General features: G+C 41.1%; 1 protein-coding gene across 4 annotated transcripts in view; it reads right to left on the reverse strand.

Moving 5' to 3' along the window:
- raph1a (Ras association (RalGDS/AF-6) and pleckstrin homology domains 1a) overlaps positions 1–22,775 on the reverse strand; it is a 58,350-nt gene extending 35,575 nt beyond the window's left edge. For all 4 annotated transcript variants that reach the window (XM_034885365.1, XM_034885364.1, XM_034885367.1 and 1 more), the window contains exons 1-2: positions 22,548–22,775; positions 3,038–3,100 (exon numbers count right to left, since the gene is read on the reverse strand). The gene's annotated coding sequence lies outside the window, so the exon portion shown is untranslated. The remainder of the gene's footprint in view (positions 1–3,037; positions 3,101–22,547) is intronic.
- Between the last annotated feature and the right edge of the window lie 1,645 nt (positions 22,776–24,420).

Below are 24,420 nucleotides of genomic sequence, written 5' to 3' on the forward strand. Positions count from 1 at the left end.
CACACACACACACACACACACACACACACACACACACACACACACACACACACACACACACACACACACACACTGGTGTGTTCTAGATTTAGGAACAGAACAAATGAGTTCTATTTTTGCCCCAGAAGAAACAAACGAGGCCGGAAGTTGATTCTCCTGTAGTTGAATGCGTTTACCATGGATATGTTAAAGTGACATGAGTCACTCATGCCGATTTGCTCCTGTGGACCAAAACATTTGACTTCACACAAGCAGGCTGTGTGTTTGTAGCAGATCTATATGTACAGTGCAGTCCCACATGATTGATGGAAAGTAGAGGCCTAACTTAGCTATTGTCAGATCCTTCCCAACACTGGGGCCAAGATGTCTGGCCTCAGGGTGGGGCCAGAGAATAGGTTAAGCTGTCGTAAGAATCAAAAGGGTTTATTTTATGGTTAGCAAGAATTGTTCAAAGACTTACATTATAAAGGCACCCTTATGTTTTGGTCTAAATACCTGGTCAAACGAACATTTTAAAAAAAAAAGGCAAAACTTCCTGCAAAATCAGTGGATTTCAAATGAATGGCCACGACCAGTGGATTCTGGTTGAATTTTCAGGTCAAGTTATTTCTTTGGCGAACTTTGAAATGTGAATGTGCGGCATTGATAAATGGCAAACTGTCTTGACGGTGCTGACCTTTGAGTCAACAGAGAGTCCAAAATTGAGGAAGCATTCATAGTTTATTAGCTGTGCTGTCCACTTGTATTTAACCACCTCCGTTGGGAGTATAAACTGCTCCACATAAAGGAGGAACGGTTTGCAAAAAAATAGACATGAATCTCTGATACAAATAGGTCTCCTGAATGAACCGCGTGAACGTATTGTCTCAATAGCAACCAAGCTATTGAGCAGGCATGTTCCCTGTTTGCAAGTGTGCTAGCGTTTAGCTCACCGGCTACAGTAGTTCACCGACTAGCCCTGCAAGTAGTCATGACATCACTAAGCGCCGAGTACCGCCTTAGGAGGACGAATGGATGAACTTTGCTTTTATCATAATTAAAAATGACTACTTATTTTTCCCGAGCCGTATGTTGCCAATCCTTTACAGCTACTCATATTAAATGCAAGAATATGAGCCACTCCTTCACAAATACCCACAACCTCACACTCTGTGTATATTTATATGTATACACAGCACTTTGATATGATCATCAGTGCTGTGTAGGCGGTGCAGCTGTGTGTGTGTGCAGCTTAACCCACTCCAAAACGGAATGATAACAGACACACACACGTTTATGGGTTGTTAGTCCATGCTCCCTATAAGTTTCTGAAGACACTTGACAGAAAAAAAAACAGCATTCCCGACTAAGTGTTCCCAAACCTCACTCACTCGCACGAATGCGGCGGCTTTGGCTCAGTGGGAGAGCGGTTCCCTGCCAATTGGAAGGTTGGTGGTTCAATCTCTGTCCCTGCAGTCCCATGTCGAAATGTCCTTGGGCAAGACACTAAACCCCGAATTGCCCCCGATGCTGTGCATCGGAGTGTGAATGTGTGTGAGTGTTTACCTGATGAGCAGGTGGCACCTTGTACGGCAGCCTCGGCCACAGTGTATGCATGTGTGTGAATGGTGAAGGGTTCCTGTATGTAAAAGCACTTTGAAATAGTCATTAAGACTACCATACCATAGCCTGCACAGACCCCTGACCTCAACCCCATCCAACAGCTTTAGGATGAATTGCAACTGAAGCCAGGCTTTAACACCCAGCAGCCCCCCCACCCCCTCCTCTTCTTCCTCCATGCAGTTGCTAGCAGCCAAGGAGGACACAAGGATGAAATAAACAAACTCAGAAGAGGTAATTATCTTCACTCGAGTTTCTGTGCCCAATCTTCTGAACATAGTCATGCTGAGAAATCCAGAGAGTTATGTGGAGCTGATAGTCTTAAGTAGCTTTGGTGCAACTCATTTGGCAATGGCTTGAATGTATAAGACATTCATTAATATCATAAAGTTCTGCAGAGCTTAAACAAACATGTAAAGTATGGGCAATGGGCATAGTGGTCAAGTGTCTGCATACTTTTGACATACATTTATCTATATTTGGTAATGTTTCCAAAATGTTACGATTGCTCCTGATGTTACTATCACTACTACTGTATTCACTGCTGGCTTCTGGCTCATAACATAACATAAGTGTTTATGAGGCGTACCCAAAGTACAGCATATTTTTCTATTAACATCCTGTATAACACTTATTCACTTTCAGTCCAACAAAGCAGAGAAAGAAAACAGGCCAGTACTCAGCGGACGGTTAAAAAGATACGTAGAGGTTTCCAAAATAAATGTTCTTGTATAGTAGCTTTCATGACAATTAATCACCCAGCCTCTTATGGGCTTCTGAGTTCTTTTCACTCGTGTTCCTTCCCTGTTGAGATCTGTGGAAAACTACATGTCTCTGTGGCAAGAGGCTCCAACGTTTACCCACAGCCAACTCCTGAGAGCCAGAATTATAAATCTGTGGTCAGCGCGCACTAATTCCCGGATAGTTAAAACATGTCTTTTTAAATAACTGCCTGACGGAGATTGGTATAAATAGTGGAAAGTGATATTGATACCCATTTTGTGTTGGATTTGTTTTTTCTTTTTCTGGACTGTCTCCTAAAACACCATGAGTAAATAAAGTCTAACAGTGACCAAAAAATTTTGCAAATATAAAGTGCATTATGTAAGGGATGATGTAGAGCGAGGCGGTTATTATTGCAAATATAACCTCGACAGGGTGATCGGGACCCCGACGCAAAGCCATGTAATAAATATGTTTGTTATATGGCTTGATTGATATCTAATTTAGACTGTGGTCTTTTATTTTCTTGATAACAGACCGTTTCCATAGACACAGTTCTGTTCACTATGGAGGACAGCTAGCAATCAATCCTTGGAAAAAAGTTCGGATAATTTATCAGTCGTGGCAAAAAGTATACAACTCGGTAAAGTAAACACTATACAATCAACTAGAACACACAGAACTGACATTTTTTGCATGTGACAATTGCGTTTACCTTTGGTCTGCTAACACTGCTCAGTCCAGCTCCAACACAGAACACAGGACGACTTCAATCACCCTGCGGAGACACGTAGAAATAGAGAAAATGTATTATTATACATGATCATATTTCCTTTCCAGAGAAGCAGACGCACATCTTCCTGTTGACAGCACTATATGAAAACCGCACTTCACAGTTGGCTTTAGTTAAGCTGATTCCTACATGTAGGAGGATTGTAAGGCTGCAGCTAACAATTATTTTCATTGTTGATTATTCTGTCGGTTGTTTTCTAGATAAATGGATTAGTTGTTTGGTCTATCAAATGTCAGAAAATGGTGAAAAATGGGGATCAGAGCTTCCCAAAGCCCAAGATGACGGCCGCAAAGGTCTTGTTTTGTCCAAAACTCAAATTCAATTCAGTTTACTGTCACAGAGGAGAGAAGAAACTATATTCACATTTAAGAAGCTGGAATTGTTTTACCTTTAAAAAAATGACAACATTTAATACATTATCAAAATAGTTGGCAATTCATTTACTCGTTTACAACTAATTGATTAATCTTTGCTTCTCTAGATGTAAATAGGCAGCCATATATATATATATATATTTTTTTTTTTAAAGGACACTGAAACATGCATGTTTGTCAAGTGTACAATATTACTGATAAATAAACAGATTTTAAAGTGGACCATGGACAGTATTCTGCTAAAATACAACCAATTGCTTGTTGAATTTAAAAAAAGGAAATCATTTCCAACATTATTTTCCTGAACAAACTGAACATTGGATTAACATGAACATTATAAAATGCAGTTTTCTGCTAACTAACAAAAAAAACGAGGTGTTTCGCGATGTGTCGCAGCCTTTTCCCCATGAGTTTATTTTGTGCCGCCTTATGTTGAAAACACACAATGTTTGCTGTTTTACAGATGAAAAGGTACACACAGTAAAGGCTCCATCTTTGTGGGTCCAGAATCCATTGCCGGGTGAAACTGTTAGCCTAGCCCATCAAAAAAGCTCAAACCTACACTAACACCTAGGAGCTGCCTACACAGCAAACGTACTGTCGGCAGGTGGCACTGGTGTGTGTTTCCACCATGCTGAGCAGGCTGGATGTGTGTGACCTAAAAATAACTGACAGGCAACAGCATTTAAATACACTGCTGTAGTCTCTCTCTCCCTCTTTCACTCACTCCATCTTTTCTTCGCTCAATTTCTTTTCTCTTGATCTGCGTTTGCTGATTCAGCAGAACTTGGTGACATTTCACTAAATCATCGCAAGTCATAATGTCAAGACGTCATCTAGTCAGATTCAATCATGCTGCAGTCACGTCTGACCTTTATCGGGAATTCATGCACAAACACAGCGAGTGAAGGTGTGTGTGTGGTTTGGAAGTTGCTAACCATACAAAGTCATACCATATAAACACAGAAATCTCCACCTGAAGCATTGCACACACACACACACACACACACACACACACACACACACACACACACACACACACACACACACACACACACACACACACACACACACACACACACACACACACACACACACACACACACACACACACACACACACACACACACACACACACACACACACACACACACACACACACGATCATTAGCAGCTCTCATATGATCAGTAGCTGATGGGTAAAACAACAAGAACAGCGTTGTTGGGACATAAACCCACTTATCTTCTCTCTACCAGTTTCCAGTGTATTGCTCATGGGTACATCAGTACATCAATGTTACTCGTTGACTTCCCAGCTCAGACCATCTAAATCAGTCTGCAGTATTCAAACCAGCAACTGTCCCGTGACGTGTCCCGACATCCCGAACCTGAACACCAGCTGACTCCAACATGCATGCTTCTTTTAGAAACAAAGCTGGTGTTATTTAACTTTTTTTTTTTTTTTGCAAACAAATCTCATTAAAAAGACCCGATGTAGCCCCGTGACATTGTCCTCCAGAAACTATTGCGTATTAAAAGTGCCCACTTCACAGCCTGAAGGGCTTCATAGTTAAAGCTCATAAAAGGATTCAAAGAATGGCTCTTAGCAGCCCACACAATATAGAGATGGTTGAAGAGGGGGGCCGGGCGTTGAAGGTTTTTTCTCAAAGCAACTGTGGAAACAGTACTGGAGCTAAGACTACACATTCAACAACAATGACCATAGATCAGAATAAGCTGAGTTACCACAAACACAAGTTTGAAAAAATTTACTGGAAAGATTTAATTAGCACAGTAACGAAAAACTTGATTCCTAAAACTTTAGACTGCTGCAATGATTTGAATGCTGACTGAATGACTGCTATTCGATTTGATCGGTTGGAGTCAATAGTTATGTTTCCATCAATGTTTTTTTTAAAGCACATTTTGAAGTATTGCATTAGAAAATGTTTGCGCATTAAAGAGTTAATGCGCAAAATGGGAGGTAGAAACAGCTTTGTTGAATAAGTTGTGACCAAGCGAACATGTAACTCACTTGCCTTTAGTCCCGGTAGCCATTGGATTGGACAAGAAGCATTACGGGTCCCATCTCGTGCGCAGTACGCTTGTGGCACAAGGTGCGTAGTGGAGTTGTGGTGCGCTGTAGCCTGTGCCTCAGCCCCGTTGGGTAAACTGACAAATAGTCTAGTTTATTTGACTGAATTCTAATTCACATTCTTTTCAATCTCTTTTTTGCAACATTTTAAAATTTGCTTGACAATTAGATGGAAACCTTATACGTTTTTATAAAAAAAAGACAAAAAAGATTCAAGCTTCTATAAATGTAATTATTTCTTTGAGTTGTGGACAAAACAGGACATTTGAGGAGGTCATCTTGGGCTTTTGGAAACATTGATCAATTAATCGAGAAAACAATTGACAGATTAATCAACAATGAAAATAATCGTTAGTTGCAGCCCTACTTTAAGTGCACTGCATTTGGCCAAAATTCAAAATAGAATTGCAAAATAGACAAACTAAATAGTATTTGTAGGTACAGAAGTGTGCAATTTGAGACATAGCACTAATACGACTAGCCCGGTACGGTAGCTCAAAACAACACATCAATGTCTAAAAAACGGTTACGGAATACCTGTAAGAAATGGCGTATCTACAGCTAACAGTCCAACAAGAGTCTTCATAAACTGAATGAAAGGTGCTTGTCTTGTTCACAGATCTGACCAAACGCTGGACGTAACAATGTCCGTTGAACGGCAATGGAACTGTGTCAGTTGGGGCTGCTATAGGAACAGCGTGATTAAATGAAAACAGCAGAACAATTTGCTTTCTCCGCAAACCATAAAAACAAACCGTTGTCCCTAATGTGTCCTTCCTCTTACTGTGTGTGGTTCAGTTGGACTTATTGGGACATACTATATAACTTTATACAGCCATGTCATTGCGTGAACACAAAAATGATGAGTCATTTAAATTAGTTCCTCATCCCAATGTGTTGCAACCAATTTCTGCACTGGAAAGTATGAAGGAAGTATTGGTTAATAACGCTGTTTCAAAACAGCTCGTGGTTGACCATAGGCCCTCTATAAATAACTCCGGGGATGGTGTGATGAATGCCCTAATAGTGACATTCTTCTAGTGCCAAAAATATTCTTTTACGGTTGGTGTCTCACAATGAGTGTTATTGATTCAGTTTCCCGGCATGTTTTGGATCATCTTTCCTGCAAGTAGGCCTATTCATTTTTAGGCTCATTAGTTTGGGATTATTCTTTGTCTTTTGTAATCCAGGATTTAGAGTTGACAGCTGGATAATTTGATCTCTCCATTGGTCTTCAGAGAAAAAGAAATAAGAAGTGCAGCTTAATTTGAAATATCTTAACAATTAAGATTGGCAACTTAGGACCCAATATTACCTCGATCTGGTACCTTTTACAAGTTCAAATGGCATTCAAACCCAGGAACAACCCTGATATTCCACTTCATAGCAACATTTTTTCAGACAATTCCAGCTGTGTAAGTGCTTAGATAACACATCTCTAGTAATTACATACAGACTAATATTTTAATATCTAATACCAGTGAAACAGTGAAACAGCTCACATTTCAGTGACCTAGCTCTTGACCAACTGTCATTGGAAACAGTGCCGGGGACTTTGGTCTACCTGAGTCTCTGTACTGAAAGTCCAGGCGGTGGTTCAAAACTGGACTGTGCTGGTTTCATTTAGCAACGATTTAGGAGGTGCAGCAGAGGTAGTTTGCCCCAAACACTCAACACTGTAAACTAAAATAATACAGCACCAAGCAATAGATTAGATATTTTGCACACACACACACAGGTAATCTTCTCCTGGTGAATACTAATATGTTTATGGAGGCTTTAGGATGCTGAAGCTCTGGCTCCTACTTCCCATCCGATTTATGACTCGACCATTGCCTAATAGGTCGCATTAAAGGGTATTATGAAACAACATGACCTGCCAAAACAGAGGCTTTAAAAACTCAGATTGAAAACAATAGCTTTACCTCTCCATTATTTCACTCATAATGAGATTTGAAAATCTAATTTAAGGGGGCTGCTCAGTTAATAGTGTGTATAATGCCATGATTATAGTTTCCAAGACAAGTTGTCAGAATAATTGGCTAAGTGGGAAACATTTCATATAAACAATAATGACATTGTTACATTTTTAATGCTGTACCAATTCATTTTGATTCCTCAAATTATTCGAAAGTGAAAGGAAAACCCAAGTTATGTATCCAACTCCAAAACTATTTGGGAATTGTGTTTTTTAAACAATAATACTGAAACTCAAAGTATGAGTGCAAGTTTAAACTAGTTACGTTGTAGTCTGGTGCTCATACTGGGAATGTTCACACCACATAACTGGGACATATGAGTTTATTTGAGCCTGGAGGATAGACTGTGTGTGTGTGTGTGTGTGTGTGTGTGTGTGTGTGTGTGTGTTTTTCTTTCTTCTTTTTTTTTTTCTTGCTAAACGGATGCTGGAAATTTTAATTTCCTTGCGGGAGTCACCCCAAAATGAGTAATAAAGAGAAGTCTATATTGTGGCCAGGTTGGTTCAGTGGTAGCGCAGGCGCACATGTACTGAGAGGTCTATGCCTCAACGCAGAAGTCCAGGGTTGGAATTTGACCTCTGACCATTTCCTGCGTGTCTTCCCCCTCTCTCTCCCTTTTCTCACCTAACTGTCCTATCAAAAATGAAATGCGAAAAAGATTATCTTAAAAAAAAAACACTACATCTTAGAAATTCTGTGTTTTGTTCACCAGATTATGGCTCTCTCCTGGGTCCGTAACATTATGTTTTTCCCACAATGGCCTTAAAAACACTGTCGTAGAAGAAGCAACTTGCGTTTGCCAACAAACAAGCTGACAAGACAATCTTTCTGGAGAGGTTCACTGGTCTCGCCCACTGAAAAATCCAATTAAGGGTACATGTCTGAGTTAGTAACTAGGGAATGCATTATGCCGAAAGACAATATGAGTGTGTGAGTGTGAACGTGTGTGCGAGATACTTGCAACTGAGAAGCTTGAGGCACTGGGGTGGTAGATAACCCCCCGAACACACCTATTTAGAACAGCTTGTCTCCTTACGGCCGACAGTTAAGTCTACAGCAGCTGAAGGCCGCAGACATATAGAGACATTTTAAATATAGCACCACTTACAGCGTGACTCTGATGCTGGAAACCACTGAACAGCATTTAAAAAACATCAGCTGTAGATACTGTAGCAGGTTTTACGAAATCACCAGGTCCCCACGGTGGGAAATTGCACCGGTTCCTAAACGACCGGTATCAACCGGACCGAATGATGATGACCACACAGATTTCGATGCCTCATGGGGGTGTCTGTGCTGCTTTTTGCTGCTCTGAAACGGACCTTACAGGAAACAGAAGCATCACTGCATGTGAGGCTGGTTACCAGTACTCTGCAGCAGAAAAGTTAGCTTACTGTTAGCAAGTGGCTAGCTTAAACACACGATTATGCTTCACGCTAAACAATCTGAAGTGTGCATGTTTTTCACTGGAAAGGATTCCAACAGCGGGACACACAACGGTCTGCAGCTTTAGACACGGTGTAGCCAAGCTGCACTTTTTGAGAAAACATGGCCACTGTCAGAGATGTCTAAGAAACATGGTGCATTCAATTGCACCTTGTAAACTCATGGTGTATTCAAGTGCTAGACAATATAGCCTTAGCATTAAGCAAGCCGTTCTTTAATGTTGCAGACTGCTGTTTTGTTCTCTTATCATTTTAGCACCTGTATTGGAAAAAGATTATTATTTGGGCGTTTTAGGCCTTTATTTATAGGACACCTGTAGACATGAAAGGGGAGAGCGAGCGGGGGAATGACATGCAGCAAAGGGCCACAGGTCAGAGATGAACCTGCGGCTGCTGTGTCGAGGACTAAACCTCTGTATATGGGAGCGTGCGCTCTAACAGGTGAGCTACCCAGGTGCCCTACTCCCTCATTCTTCCCATTCTTCACTGCTCATGTATACAGGGAGAACAGGCATAACCCAGTTTTTTCTTGGTTACTGCTGTGCATGTAAATTAACTGATTTACTCACAACGCAGCATTGCCTACTGCAATGACACACACACACACACACACACTCACACACCCACCCACACCCCTCGGGTAAAATCTGCAGGCTGCTTGATTTATCAAATGGGGCACAAGCTGACAGCCTTGGAGGGAAGAAAAAAAATAGAATAAAGTAGAAGTTCTGGTACTCATCTGTAGGCATCGCAGTGTGACATTCAGTGTTAAAAAGGTGCCTGTGTGCAAGATGTCTTGCATTTTTTAGGCTACATTTTTTTTGTCAATGGTAACCCCTCCTGCTGGAAGGATGGAGCCAAGTTGCACAGTAAAAGCCTGCAACACCACTTCGGTGTGCTTCTCCAAACTGAAATCTGGTGGGTGGCTTCTGATTGGGAAAACCTTTCAGAATCGGGCAGTAACACGTCCTGGTTTCAGAAAGACCAGCATGGCAGCGAGTGAGCCTACACAGAAGCCTTCAGAACTAGGACAAGTATTTAGATGTTTCCATATAATCGCTGTTTGGAAGTGCTACTATGAAAGGAAGCACGCACTCACTCACTCACTGGGTTAACATTGTTGCAGAGGAGTCGGTCGCACTGCAGAACTGTCAGGAAGAATCACAGCACTCTGCTTTGCTGCTTTAAGAGACACACACACACACACACACACACACACACACACACACACACACACACACACACACACACACACAATACACACAATACAAGGTCACTAAGCTAATGGGTTAAACTGCTGCTGACGGGAAGATGAGAAGAGGGTGACTACATCCGTGTTTGTCCGACCACACACATTAACAAGGGGTATTGTCTTGACTTTCGGGGCCCTCGTGTCCCTCGGGTCAAATTGACCCGTGACTTATTTTGGGTTTTAAAAACAATTCTGAATTAAATTTTACTTCATAATCGATTAACAAATATTGTCTTTATCTCAATTTCGAACAATGGAGAGAACATACAGTATCTGTTTAGGGAATGAAATCAGTCTTTACTAAAACTCAATTAAAATTAAAGTGTGGTTCCTTTTTGTCATAGGGTTATAATTCTTGTTATAAATCCACTATGGAAAAAACACACAGGTAAATAGTCATATCCAGAATAAATTCTGAATTAAGTCAGGAATACATGTTTATCACAGAAAATAAGGTAAGGCCATTGATTTTCAGCCAGATAAAATGTAAATGTAATGTACTATTTTTCTTCTGGTAAAAATTTGAAATGGGTCAATTTGACCTGAATACCATACAAGGGTTAAGCCCCATTTTTAGGATGCACGTTTTTAGAATTTGTGATTTTTAACAACATTTTTGAACCAGATGAAGGATTTTAGTCATTGGGCGTCTGGATCTCAAGTTACCAGAGAAACAAACTAAGTAAAAGTTAGCAGAAGCTCGGTTCATAGAAACACCTATTTTAAAAGATTTTTGGGGCATTTCAGCCTTTAATTGATAGGACGGTTGTAGACAGGACAGGGGGGGGGGGGAGACATGCAACAAAGGGCCGTAGATTGGATCAAAACCTGTGCTGCGGCGGTAAGGACTGAGGCTTGGTACATAGAGCACACGCTCTACCATGTGAGCTATCAGGGCGGCCAAAACTTTTTATTTTTTTATGTAAACTGTTTATTCAGTTTTTTTATCGGACTTAAAGTGCCCATAGTATGAAAAAAAAGAAAATCACCTTTTCCGGGATTTGGGGTGTTATTTTGTGTCTCTGGTGCTTCCACACGCATACAAACTTGGGAAAAAAATATCCATTTTGAGTGAGATACAGGTTTCTGAATGTCCTCTGCCTTCAGTCTCCGGGTGAGCTGTTCAACATCTGCACGGCTTTCTACGTCACTAGCCGAGACGACGTAGCTAACCGCAGCATGCGCTGGTGAGATGTTTCACTCTGTAGCTAAAACATACACCTAAACACACAGGGTGAAAAATCACATTATCAAATCTGGCAGTCTTTAGCCTTCCTTTTTCCAAAGGAATCACAATCTTCCTTTTTCAGAAATTCACATGAAACTTGCACAACAATTTGATGGAAACACAGCTTTTGGCTCCATCAGTCAGGTCACCGCAAGTTATCCGCACCTTGTTCCAAACACCCACTACACTGCTGACATTTACCAAACCACACCAAAAGTATTTTAGCTGCCATTACACGACAGCGGTTCAACAGTCGAATTTTCCTTCAACATACACACAGTGATACCCAGACTGAGTGCCTTACAGTACGTCTGTCCTCGGTTGAAATGGTTCCTGCCAGAAACAACATCTGCAGAAGGAACCAACGACAACCTTTTCAACAGGAGAGAAACAGGAAAATAGTGAACGAATAAAGACAGTGTGTTCTATGGGTGTTTTTGTGTAGCTTTTCATACACATGTGCATGTCCACTTTCGTATGTCCACATTGTTCAGTAAGTGATTTGCTAAGACCTCCTGCCAGTAGAGCAAGACAAGAAGGAAGAGTCTCCACTACTAAAAAAAACAAAAAAAACCTGCTCAGACACATATACCCATCCATAGAAATGGCACACACTTTTACAGAGTTATGGAGCTAATCAGATAATGACAGAAAATGAGTGACTGAGTCTGACTCAGCTAAAAACCCTCAAACCTGCTCCAGTTCCAACAAGTCCTCGGCTAACAAAGACTGTCCCCGGCCCAGGATTCACCTGCCATAAAGAATTAGTCCAACCCAACTTTTGCAATTAAAAGCTAACACCCCTCATTAGTCTGTTGACAGTTTATTTCATAACATATGGGACGCTACGCTCCTCGGTTGTTGTTGCATGAATTTGGATTTATCCAATAAGCTCATACTTGAGCACTGTGGTGCTCGTATTGCAAGGATTGGATGCTGGAAAACTCATAAAAAGTTGCACAAATGTTGGATCACAAAGTACTGTCTTTTGTACAAAATTACTCTTTTGTATGGTGCAAACGTTGCACAAAAACAAGCTCCTTCAAAAGACTAGGGGGGGGGGATCAATGCAGCATAGTATCGCGATATTTTCAGTGGGAATAATGTATCGATTCACAGGCGCCGAAGTATCGATCTTTTATTGTATGTGTTGGTCAGTTTCTCTAATTGACAATCCCATTTTCAGCAAAAAAAATTGAGGTGATATGAACAAAAAGAAATGTAGCATTTTAGATGAAACAGATGCTGTCGAAGTTTCCTTTTGGGGACATCATTTGCAATTGGGAAAAATTAGGAGTTGAAAAAAAGGTGATAAATTGCAGTATATCACAGAATATTGCAATATGTTTAAAAATCGCAATAATATCCTCTTGTGACAGTATCGTGATGATATTGTCTCGGTAGGCGTCTGGTGATTCCCACCCCTACCAAAGACCATTTTACAGATCCGCCGTCTTTGGGACTGGAGATTGGCACCCTCCGAGAAGATATACAAAAAAAAGAAAACGTGTGCTTAGATGTAAAAGGACCAGACCTTACTCCACAGCGCTGTGGAGACAGGTCTGGCAATTCGAGACTACACTCTACTGGAAATGTCTGAATGTGGATCATCAGCCCTGCTCTTGTCCACAAGAAGAAAAGATTTACACTGAAGACATCTGTTTTTTTTTTTTTAACAGAGTTGAGAAGTTTTGGGCGGACTGTTCCTTGTTTATAGACACCTACACATTCATTGCTGAAGTAGGCAAACTTAATTCTAGTTCACTTTCCATCCACACATTTTTCCAAACCAGCCTGGAGGCCAAAGCTGTGTAGTCAAATTCCAAAAAATAAGATGTTAAATAATATCCAGCCATTTCTGTATATAAGTGGGCTACAGTACAGCTGCAATAAGTGGTGTAGGTCTGAGCCATGACCTCGGTCACAGCCTGATCCAGTCCCGCACTCTCTCCACGCAGACGTAGCCTCACCGTGTTCCTCTACAGGCACACTGTTTTGATTCACACGGAGACAAATGTCGGCAGACGCTCACATACTTTCCATCTGTGTTGGAGAGCTGTCTGGATATAGGAGGCCGGCGTGGTTTGGTCTGGACTTGCAAGTTTTTTCACGTATGAAAGGAGCCAGCACAGGAAAACAGTAGCTGTTCCGGGCATACGCCGAGCCATAAAACACACACACACACACACACACACACACACATTCAAGTGCTGTAGTTTAGAACAGGCTCACAGTATCAACAGTTTCTTCAAGCCACTGGACACCCACACGCGCACACACTCACAACTTACTGTGTCAACAGTTCCTTCAAACCAGGCCGACCAACCAACCGACAAACCGCAAACCCACTCTCTCTCTCACACACACACACACACACACACACACACACACACACACACACACACACACACACACACACACACACACACACACACACACACACACACACACACACACACACACACCTACCTACCTCAGGGTATAATTGGGACTATTTTCTGTGACTTGTTTTACTACTTGGTACTATGAAGTTAAGCTAACATGCTAGCAAACAGCAGACTTCGTTCTTTCCATTTGTAATGCTGTTGCATGTTTGGCTGTGTCCATGTCGGGCTCTTCTTTTCTCACTCTGCCTTTGACAGTTTTTTTTTTTTTTTTTACATGTTTTGTGATTTTAAGAAACCAACCAGACAGGTTTTTTACTCTGTGTGATTTCTGTATTTAGTTTTAATTGTGAGCCACGTCAAATACAAATTTGGACAATAAAGATGAAATGATTTTGAATATGAATGCTTCTTCCACCACTTCTAAATCTGAATGTTTTTTAAAACAAAGACGGCGTTCAACACAGTCAAAGGGACAGCCCTGATTCCCAGCTGCACAGCCTGCCCCTGGACCTCCACAAGGATCGAGGGACATAGACACACAGAGACAGAGAGTGAGAAAGAGAAAGAGAGAGAGAGAGAGAGAAAGAAATAAGAGGCTTGGCAAGTTAAATGCAGTGGAAGAAAAACACAAAAAAGGAAAAATAAGGTTTTTCCTCTTTTTTTTTTTTTAAATGGAAAAAAAAAACAAGAAGAAGAAATGAGATTACATTTTCCAAGAACGAGGGCTGTGCAGTAACACAGCAACAGCGGCCAGAAGACTCTACATCTGCCTGGAATTAAAGAGAGACAGAGAGACAGACAGCGCTGCTGCTGCTGGTTTAAAACTGTATTTGAAAACGCTTTTCTTCAAGCTGGAGATGAAGGGAGTTTGAATAGAGTCCTGTCCAAAGCTTCCAAAGCCACAACAGATCCGCACAAACATTTCACTCCATACAAACAAGAATCCTAGCGGAGAGCATAAAAACAAAGGCTAAATCCATGATGTCGTTATATTCTGACCAAAATTACTTTACTCACCAAATACACTTTTGTTTTTGCCCCCATTTTTTATGAGCTGAACTCAAAGATCTAAGACATAAAAGGCTTATTACAATCAAATATTCACAAATCTGTGTTAGTGAGCACTTCTCCTTTGCCGAGATAATCCATCCACCTCACAGGTGTGAGATATCAAGATGCTGATTAGACAGCGCGATTATTGCACAGGTGTGCTTTAGGCTGGCCACAATCAAAGACCACTCTAAAATGTGCAGTTTTACTGTATTGGGGGGAAGGGAGTGGGTACCTGTCAGTGTCTGGGTTGACCATCATTTGGCTTTTTAATTTTGTTCAGTGATGCAGCTATATTTATTCATTGGAGGTGGGAATCACCAGACGCCTCCCGATACGATATCATCACAATACTTATGCCACAATACCATATTATTGTGATTTCAAACATACTGCAATATATTGCAATTTATAACCTTTTTTTCCCCAAAAGGAAACTTTGTCAACATCTGTTTCACCTAAAAGATACATTTCTCTGTTTGTTCATCTCACTTCAATTTTATTGCTGCAAAATGGGATTGTCAAGCACATAAACTGACCAACACATCTATAATGAAAGATAGATACTTGGCACCTGTGTATTGACTTTTTCCCCCACCCTTAATAGTTTAATTAATTCCTGTCAAATATATATTTTCTACATTTGGATTGTTTCTAACAATTGGACTGTATCTGAAGATAATTAAATGAAAGTTCAGGCTGGGTACTGAATCTCAATACTTAACCAAAATGCGTCCAGTACTTTGAGCATCAAAGCTTTACATTAAAAACTTTACTGCTACTTCCTTCTTGTACAGCAGCAACATTTAACAAATCTGTCTTCTTCTGTTGAATACATTTTTTTTTAATCACAGGAAAACAAGTTTATTCACAAATTACTGAAGTTTTATTTCTCAAAATAAAAGCACTGAATGTAGTCTGTTTGAGTCACAGAATTCTTTTTTTCTGTCTATAATGTAAAAACAGCTGACTGGATTTGTAAGTCATTACTTCTTGTTTGTTTTCCCACAATTCCTTGTTCTTTGACCACCTCACTGGGACTATGCGAGGAATGTCTTTAGGACCAATCACAGCCTTCTTAAAGGCATCCCTGACCTCTGAACCCTGAGGGGTTTGCAAGGGTTTCCCTGCTGCACCACAGAATGTGTAAGAGAAATCCAGATTTGTTTTTGAAAGATACTAACATTTTAAGATACTCCCAACACACCATAAAGCCCTTTTACTGATTTGCAGTTCACTATGGGTACTTTGTGTTTACTTTACAGAGCTGTTAACTAAGGGGAGACAGAGGAAACTGGAGTACGGTCACCTCATCTGGATACTCCATTAATGCTACGTGTTTGTGTCTCTCTTTGTGTGTAAGTGTGTGTGTAACAATAAATGTTTGTTTTTTTCAATTTCAATTTGTTTTTGAAACAGGCATTTGACAGCTGAATGAAATGATGACTCAGCGTGTGTGACTTTGATTGTGTATGACCCCCTCACTCACCCACCCACACACACCCACACAATGTTACTGTGTCCTTAAATGTATTTGAACAAGGGTTATCACTTAATATATTCATTTTTGAGCCTCAATAGTTTGCAACTAAACACCTCCCACTGGAGTCCTGATTGATGTTTAAGTTAAGTCTATAATCATTTTTTTATTGAAGGTCTTTGATTTTTATATGATAGTAAATCAGTTTTCCTGCATTCACAATAAGCACCTAGGATTTAGTTCAGCTTCTACAGCTGGGCTTTGCTTAAAAATTTAATCCAATGTCTAATGTCAACCCGACTGAAACTAGGCCATTTTATCACTATACATGTGAACACGGCTGTTAAGCTACCAAGCGGGCGAGTAGTTTCAGGCTTGCTTTGGTTATTACCTGTGCCACCCAGAGGCCCATGGCTCTGAAACTCTGAGCCAGAACCAAACGCTTAACAGCACAAAGCGCCCTGAACACCCTAAAAAACAAGGTGAAATGCCATGATTGACTCGTGATTGATCGAGGGGGTGTATGGGCGGGACTTGGATACCTCGCCGATCACTACTCTGTCGACTCTGGCTTCGCATTAACAAGGCGTTAGTCACGTTGGGCGGTATCCAAATTTTGATCCTTGCAAACCTCTTCCCTATTTTACTGCGGTATACGGTCTTACCGTTACTAATTAAAAATGATGACGTAAGGCTCAGACGGCGTCACCAAACTGTTGGCTCTTGCCTCCACCGTACAAAACTGAATACCCAACACTAACACTGAAACACCTCTCCCTTCTCATTAGGTCAGACCGCCAAATGTTGGAAAACTGCAGAAGTCGTGTTCTTCTTCTAGACCAGGTCACTCGGTGTGCAACTTGGCATCTTCCCCCACCCCCCCTCTCTTACTCCTCCACACTGTCACATGATGACAACCAGCATAAGTATTTTAGGCATTACCTAAATACCTAATACACCTTATGAAGTCATAAGGGGCGAGGTTACCTCCCCTTTCTCTGCTTTGCCCATCCAGAGAATTTGGCCCACCCATGAGAGAGAGACATCATGGCTTTCAAACGAGCAAAGTAACAGTTGGTCGAGGCCACACCCACAGCCTCCACGCTGCCCCCCGCGACCCCCCCTCCTCCTCCCCAAAAGCTAGAGACTCAGAAAGGGCACATCCTAAGGAAAGCTCATTGTGGGACTGGCTCTAGTCGCTGTAATTCTGCACCAAGGCTGAATTTTGGGAAAGAGACTTCAGATACAGTATTAGGGGACCACTATTGATATAAAAGCATCCAAACAGCGCCATGTCATGGGACCTTTAATATTTAATCCTTGTCTCCTATATAACACACACACACACACACACACACACACACACACACACACACACTGCTCTGGACCTGATGCTGTTTAATGTGCGAGTGTCTCTGCAGGTTCAGCACTGACACAGCAAAACAGCAAAGCACTGTAGAGTGGAGTAGACTACTATACAGGAGTACTGCATTACACTTTACACTACAGCGCTAAGCACTGCACTATAGGTTAGTGCTATTGAGTTCACATGTAGGCCCTTGTTCTGAATCCAATGGTAATGGACACGGGAAATATGATTAATAATGAATGATTTTCTTGCATTAAACTGATGGTTTTGTAGGGGCCTGATGTTTAATCTCAAATGACTGAGCTTTTCTTGAATGAACCGAGGATGAAAAGAGTCAAAATAGTCCTTATTCATAACTGCCATAACATAAGGGCTGCAAATAACCACTACTTTCATTGTCGATTATTTTGAATGGATTAGATAGCTAGGTTAGCCTAATTGTTTGGTGGATTTGCAAGATCTTGCTAATAAAACTTAATATCTCACAAAACAAAGTTAAGATCTCATAAAAGTGTTTGTCACCAGTACATTTTTTTTCCTTCATGTCACCTCCGGGGCTCCGTGTGTTTGTAACATTACATTTGTTTTTTTCTCTATGGTTTATACCCGACTTCATGAACTGAGTTCTCTTTTGGCTGTGGAAACAGGTGATGTCCCTTGGCCTACGTTCTAAAACCAGCCTCTGCGTCATGACCAGCTGAGTCTCAGCAAAACCACCAGCTCGCTCGGGTCGAGCCGAGATGAGCCGGTTCATGCCGCTCGAACTTTTTCCCGCAACTTTCCCAAATGGTTTTGTGTCGTCGCAAATTTTTGTTGTAAACTGTAGTAAACACTAAATAAGAAGCCTGGTTTATCCCTCCATAACAGCTCTGCTGCTCCATCACACCCTCTCTGTCTATCCGTCTTACCCCTGGGACCAGGAGGAATTTCCTGATAGGAGGAGGGAGGACTTTTTCATACACTTGGCAAGAAAGAGAGAGACACAAAAAAAAATGGACAGAAAGGAAGAGGAAAACAAGAGGATGGTGACCTGGTTTGACCTCTCGGAGCCACCAGTGAGAATACTCGCCCAAACGGCACCGGAGCAGCTGATAAAGACGTAACCAGCAGAGTACACAGAGTACGATGTTGACAAGATGACTGCAGCCGAGCCAGAGGACCCGCACATGCAGGCTTCCCAGGAGCCTGGAAATGCAGATGTTTGCAAATTCCCACAACACTTGTGTACTAAAATGCCCCTAAGCAAGAAACTGTATGAACTGTGGATTAGAGGGTAATGCAAACTTATTACATCCATATTACTTTAACCACGTACATCTGTAATGGTTTGGTACAGCTAGCTCTGTGGGTGGTGGTGGTGGTGGTATAAGAGAGCTCATGTACTGAATCATCCTCTGGGAAGAAGGAATGTGCTCATTGATTTCCCAGATATCTGACTCTTAGGTTTTTGATATTTCAAGTTTACAAATGGATCTGTTTTTACTCAATGGTGCGAGGGGAAAGGCCTGAAGGTACCAACAAAAGGAGTCATCCACTGGAGACTATTGATGTGTCCTGATTCCATACAACATACTGTACATATCCTGAGTAGGTTTTCATGTATGTGTATGCCGTATCAGTATTCATCCTTCTAAACACTTGATTTGTATGCAATATTTTCTTTTAACTTAATTTTTTTATTTAACTTTTTGGTAGTAGAATAATGAAATCAATTGCTGATGAGAACATTTTCCTTTTGGGGACATCATTTGAAGTTGGCAGAAAGGTAATAAATTGCATTGTATCGCAGAATATTGCGAGTATGCGTTTACAACTGCAAAAATATTGTATTGTGACACAAGTATCGTTATAATGTTGTATCGTGGTGTTACCCTGCTGATTCACTTCCATAATGGTGATAACCAGGTGTTCAAATGGGATCAAAGTGAAGGAAAGAACACCAACTAACAAAACTCAATCAACAGATAATCCAGAGATAATGCCACGCTGTTTGATTTAGAGATGGACTCATTGGGAAAATACGGAGCACAAACAGTAACCGACAAGGAAGGATACAAATCAGGAAGCCAGGACCCTGCAGGTCTCAGATGTGAAGCCCTGTCAGAGCAGCCTTTAGTTGAAGTAGGGCAGTCAGGATTTTTTATACTCCAGTTAACCCTCAACACTACCGGGAGATGCTGAAATCTGCCCCACTTTGCTGCACGCGAGATGGGATGTCTCAATTCTGTCTGAATGGTTACAATCAGCTCTGATGGGCCTGCTTCCAGACTACAGAATCTCCCATTACTAGTGATTGTAGGTCAAATTAGTTCAAAGAACATATTCAAATTTTCTGTTTTGTTAAAAAAAAAAAAATCACACATGAAATCGCCCTGCAATTCAGTGTGATGAACATCAATGCATGAGTAGAACGAATTACAGACCTCTTGGCGAAATCCAAGGTATTTTACCTTCTAGATTCTTGGCTAATTTTTATTATTTAGGGCAACAGTGACCTTGAAGCCTATCCCGGTTGGCTTTGGACAACAGGCAGGGAAAGATGGTCCCTGCCCATTTTCAATGCAAAGGGCCAAAGTTCTCACCAAACGGCCTTTGAAATTGATAGATTTCCGTTAAGATGGGTCAGTGGGACACTATTCTCTTTGGAAATCTTACATTTGAGAACTCTGTCAGTAAAATAAAATAAAAAATAAGGACAATCATTTTATATTTGTCATGGTAAGACTTGAACAAGTACTGTTTTAGTATTGGATAACAAAACTAAGGTTTTGTATTGTATTACAGTTCTTTAAACAATACCCAGAGAGGGCTATGCCACATTCAGGCGGATGATATCGCTGCATCAAAATCAGCATCCTTATTTATTTATGAGACCCAGAGAGAAAATGCAATCCTGTTTGCAACTTTTGCCAGCCCAACATCATCTGGCAAAGAAAATGATTGACCAATCAATCTTCAAAAAGGACTTCCTGGTTCGCCAGCACACTGCTGCAGTAGCGCTGTCTTTCAACTAGAACGTTGAAACTAGTTCTGATACCAGTATCGGTGTAGCCTCTGGTATCAGGACGTTCTGGAGTTTGTGCAGCGATCCGATATCACATAATGAAGCCCTAAAGAAAATCTACGTTAAAAGTAGTTTATTTATGTACTTTTCCGTTATAACTGACTGCCAAACTAGATAAAAAAGAAAGTTCTGTGGCATTCATTGTATGAGAGTTTAACCTGAGCCAGACTGACAACAAATACAGAAACCATATCACATCCATACAGGGATAGTAGTATACAGCTGTTAGAAAATAATAAAATATATGACACGCTGGTATCGGATCAGTACTCAGTATCAGGAAGCAAAAAATGGTATTGGATCATCTTTACTGTCAATGGATTAAATAGTTTTACTATTCATCTTGTACTTAAAGGATCTGCAGCGGGACTGCTGTACTCCATGGGAACACATTTTCATACATGACCCTGTGCATGAAAAAAAACATCAAACTTCATCAGTGTCATCATAAACTGCTTCATTTTAATCTTTAAATAAAAGCTGACTTTTTGTGATTTTGACAAGTGAAACGTAACAATAAACAGCGGAACAATCCGCCCAGAGAAGGTAAACCAAAAAAAACATCAGCCATGAAAACACTGTGCTCCCCAAACCAACATCTAGACCCCACAGCCATCTTTAATGCTCCCTTAACAAAAACAACTTTACACCCAAACGTATCCCTTCCACCTACACACAACACTTCCTGAAGTGATCCAATACACACTCATGTTCAGTGTGGCTGATCACAATGTTTCTACCAATAAGCCAAACATCTAATTTCGACATGAGACAGCTACTAAGACGTGACACACGTGGTTTACTTGCAAAACATCAGACAGTGAGACAGCATACAATTTATTGGTGACAGACAGATAGACATATGTGCATGTCTAATGATGCTGAATTTTAAATGGGACATGGGGCAAACCCTGATCAGGCTGTTATTACTGAAAATTGAATTAAAAAGTCCCCATAATAATGTTACGTGTGATATATATATCTTATACATTGCCCCTTTTTTTTTTTTTTTTTTAATAAACTCCACATTTTAAGAGTCAGTTGTGCGGCTGGCAGCTGCGGGGGGACACGCCCATGACTGTGTAATGCTTTATGAATGCCACGCCTTGCTTGTGTCAGCTCAGCACGCCTGGCCTTCGAGCTGCAGCACTAAACGCAAATATCCCGGCTGGAGAGGCGCTGTCAGCCGGCTGCGGCTCCCCGGCGGACCTGCGCATCCAGGCCGGCAGTCTGCGCTCTGCAGGCCCTGCGGCGTTTAATACAGCACGGGAAAACCGACACAAATAACACACACATGCACAACGAATGACGGCGCTTAAAGCCACGGATCAGCCCTTTGTGTGTGTATGCAGTCAACACGAAATGCATTTAACCGGCTGATGTGAATCAAAGACATTTTTCTGTGTAGCTAGTCGTTTTCCCTGTCACCCCCTCCCACCACCACCACCACCAACCCTTATCCTTTCTCTGCAAACACATGCAGCCACTAACGGGATTAATTGGCTTTTATTACAGCGGACGCTAATTTAAGGATCCGTTCTCCGTTTGTCCCACAAAAAAGGTCCAAATATGCCAGGGTTTTAACTGGCGATAGGTTTATTCTAAACCCCCAGCATAATAATCATCATAACAGGGAAGAAAAAGGAGAAAGCAGGGTGAATGTCATAGGACAGAGATGCGTTTAGGTGAAGGGGAATACGGCTACTTACTGTGTGGATCCAGGGAGATTTCTTGGAGAAAAAGCTCCGCCACCGACGGGGAGACCGAGAAGAAGTGTCCGGTGGGAGACCCCGCGGTGTGACGGTCAAGGCTTCGTCGGGATTTCTGCCGGTTTAGTCCCGGTTTTCACCGACTCCCCTTTCCCAGATATCCCAGATTTCCCCTGCTGCCACACTGAATCCCCAAACCGCTTACACCAGCATCAAGTTAGAGGCAGGCAAAACGGACGACTTCCGGGCGTGACTTTCACAATAAACCTGCTGCTGTGTGAAAAAATTATAATACGAAAAAGAAATATTACAGGCTGTGATTTTTATTTTAGTTTTTTACAAATTGCCTATTCATCAGCATGACTTATACGCAAAATGGTCCCCAAACGTAAACGCAATTTTCATGTATTTAATATTTTTGTATTTATTGTAGGCCTACATTCTCACATTAGTCTTCCTAAATTCTGATATCATGAACATTGTGTTGCAATGCATTTCTTTTCCCTTTCTCATCACCAAGGCAATTCTATTTCTTTTATTTTGCACACTGCCATAAAAACAGTCTTAGATTACAAATTCAAATTCAAAGTGTCAATAATATTCTGCATTGTCATCTGAATTCCCATGTGAACAGAGCTTGACGCAGCCAGGGGAAATACTCAATGATTCCCAATTTTTTTTTCTTGTGCCCCCTTAAAACCGAGTAATGTCTAGTTGGAGCCGCTAGTGTATGACTTGGCCTACATTTCTCTACGGGTTACAACCAGGTTGACCTTCATATTGTTTTATTTTAATCAATTCAAAAGACTGAAGAGCAATTGTGTAATTCTCTAGATAACAGAAAACCCAAACCTTAAAAAAAACACCTTGTTTGTAGCAAAAACATGTTTGTTTTATACTTCCCATTCTGTTCATTAGGTGGAGAAATTAACTAACTAATAACTATTTTATGTTGTTTAGAGTGAGCTAGACCTACTCTTTCTGTAAAGTGTCTCAAGATAACTCTTGTTACTCATTGATGCTGTAAATAAATTTTAATTGAACTATTTTGAAAATTGTACAAAGTGTAGCCTAAGTTATGCAAGTAGTCAACCGGAAATGTCGTTTTCAACTGGGTTGCTATTTTATCCTGAAACTCAAAAGTATCTCACTTCCGGTATTCTATAGTCTAACTTGACGCAGCATTAGCGCAACACCGGATCCCGAAAAACTCAGCGGGAGCGCGTATCCGTGTCCTGCGCGTTCCGGTGCCTTGTTTCCTGTCCTGCCCAACCCAGAAATCAGCCTCAACCAATCAGTCCGGATGAGGTCATTCTATTCTAATATGTAGTCGTCTTATATTATATTTGTCTCTCTATATTAAATTTAAGATTTATTTCTCCTCCTTCTCTCACAAACACACACACACACACACACACACACACACACACACACACACACACACACACACACACACACACACACACACACACACACATACACAAGCGCAGTGAAGTGATTTTGTGATTTGGTTTTTCCAGTGTGACCAAATGATGGGGAATGCAGTTTTAGTGTGATTGATCACACACACACACACACACACACACACACACACACACACACACACACACACACACTTTAATAAAGGCACCTTGTTCAGTTTTTAAACGGATGTTTACAGTAACCAAAGTGTGACCTCTAGTGGTTGTTAAGACATCAGTGATGCAAACATAAAGCTTAGTGTTCCCATGGATAGACCACCAAAATGCAACAGTAGCAGGATCTGTTCAAATCTAAGCATTACAGTATAAAATAAAAAGATCATGACATGTAAATCCGGAAATTAAAATACAAGCAAATACTTACAATACAATACATTACATACAGAGTGCAT

Source organism: Etheostoma cragini, chromosome 11 (genome assembly GCF_013103735.1).
Source record: "Etheostoma cragini isolate CJK2018 chromosome 11, CSU_Ecrag_1.0, whole genome shotgun sequence".
NCBI lineage: Eukaryota > Metazoa > Chordata > Actinopteri > Perciformes > Percidae > Etheostoma > Etheostoma cragini.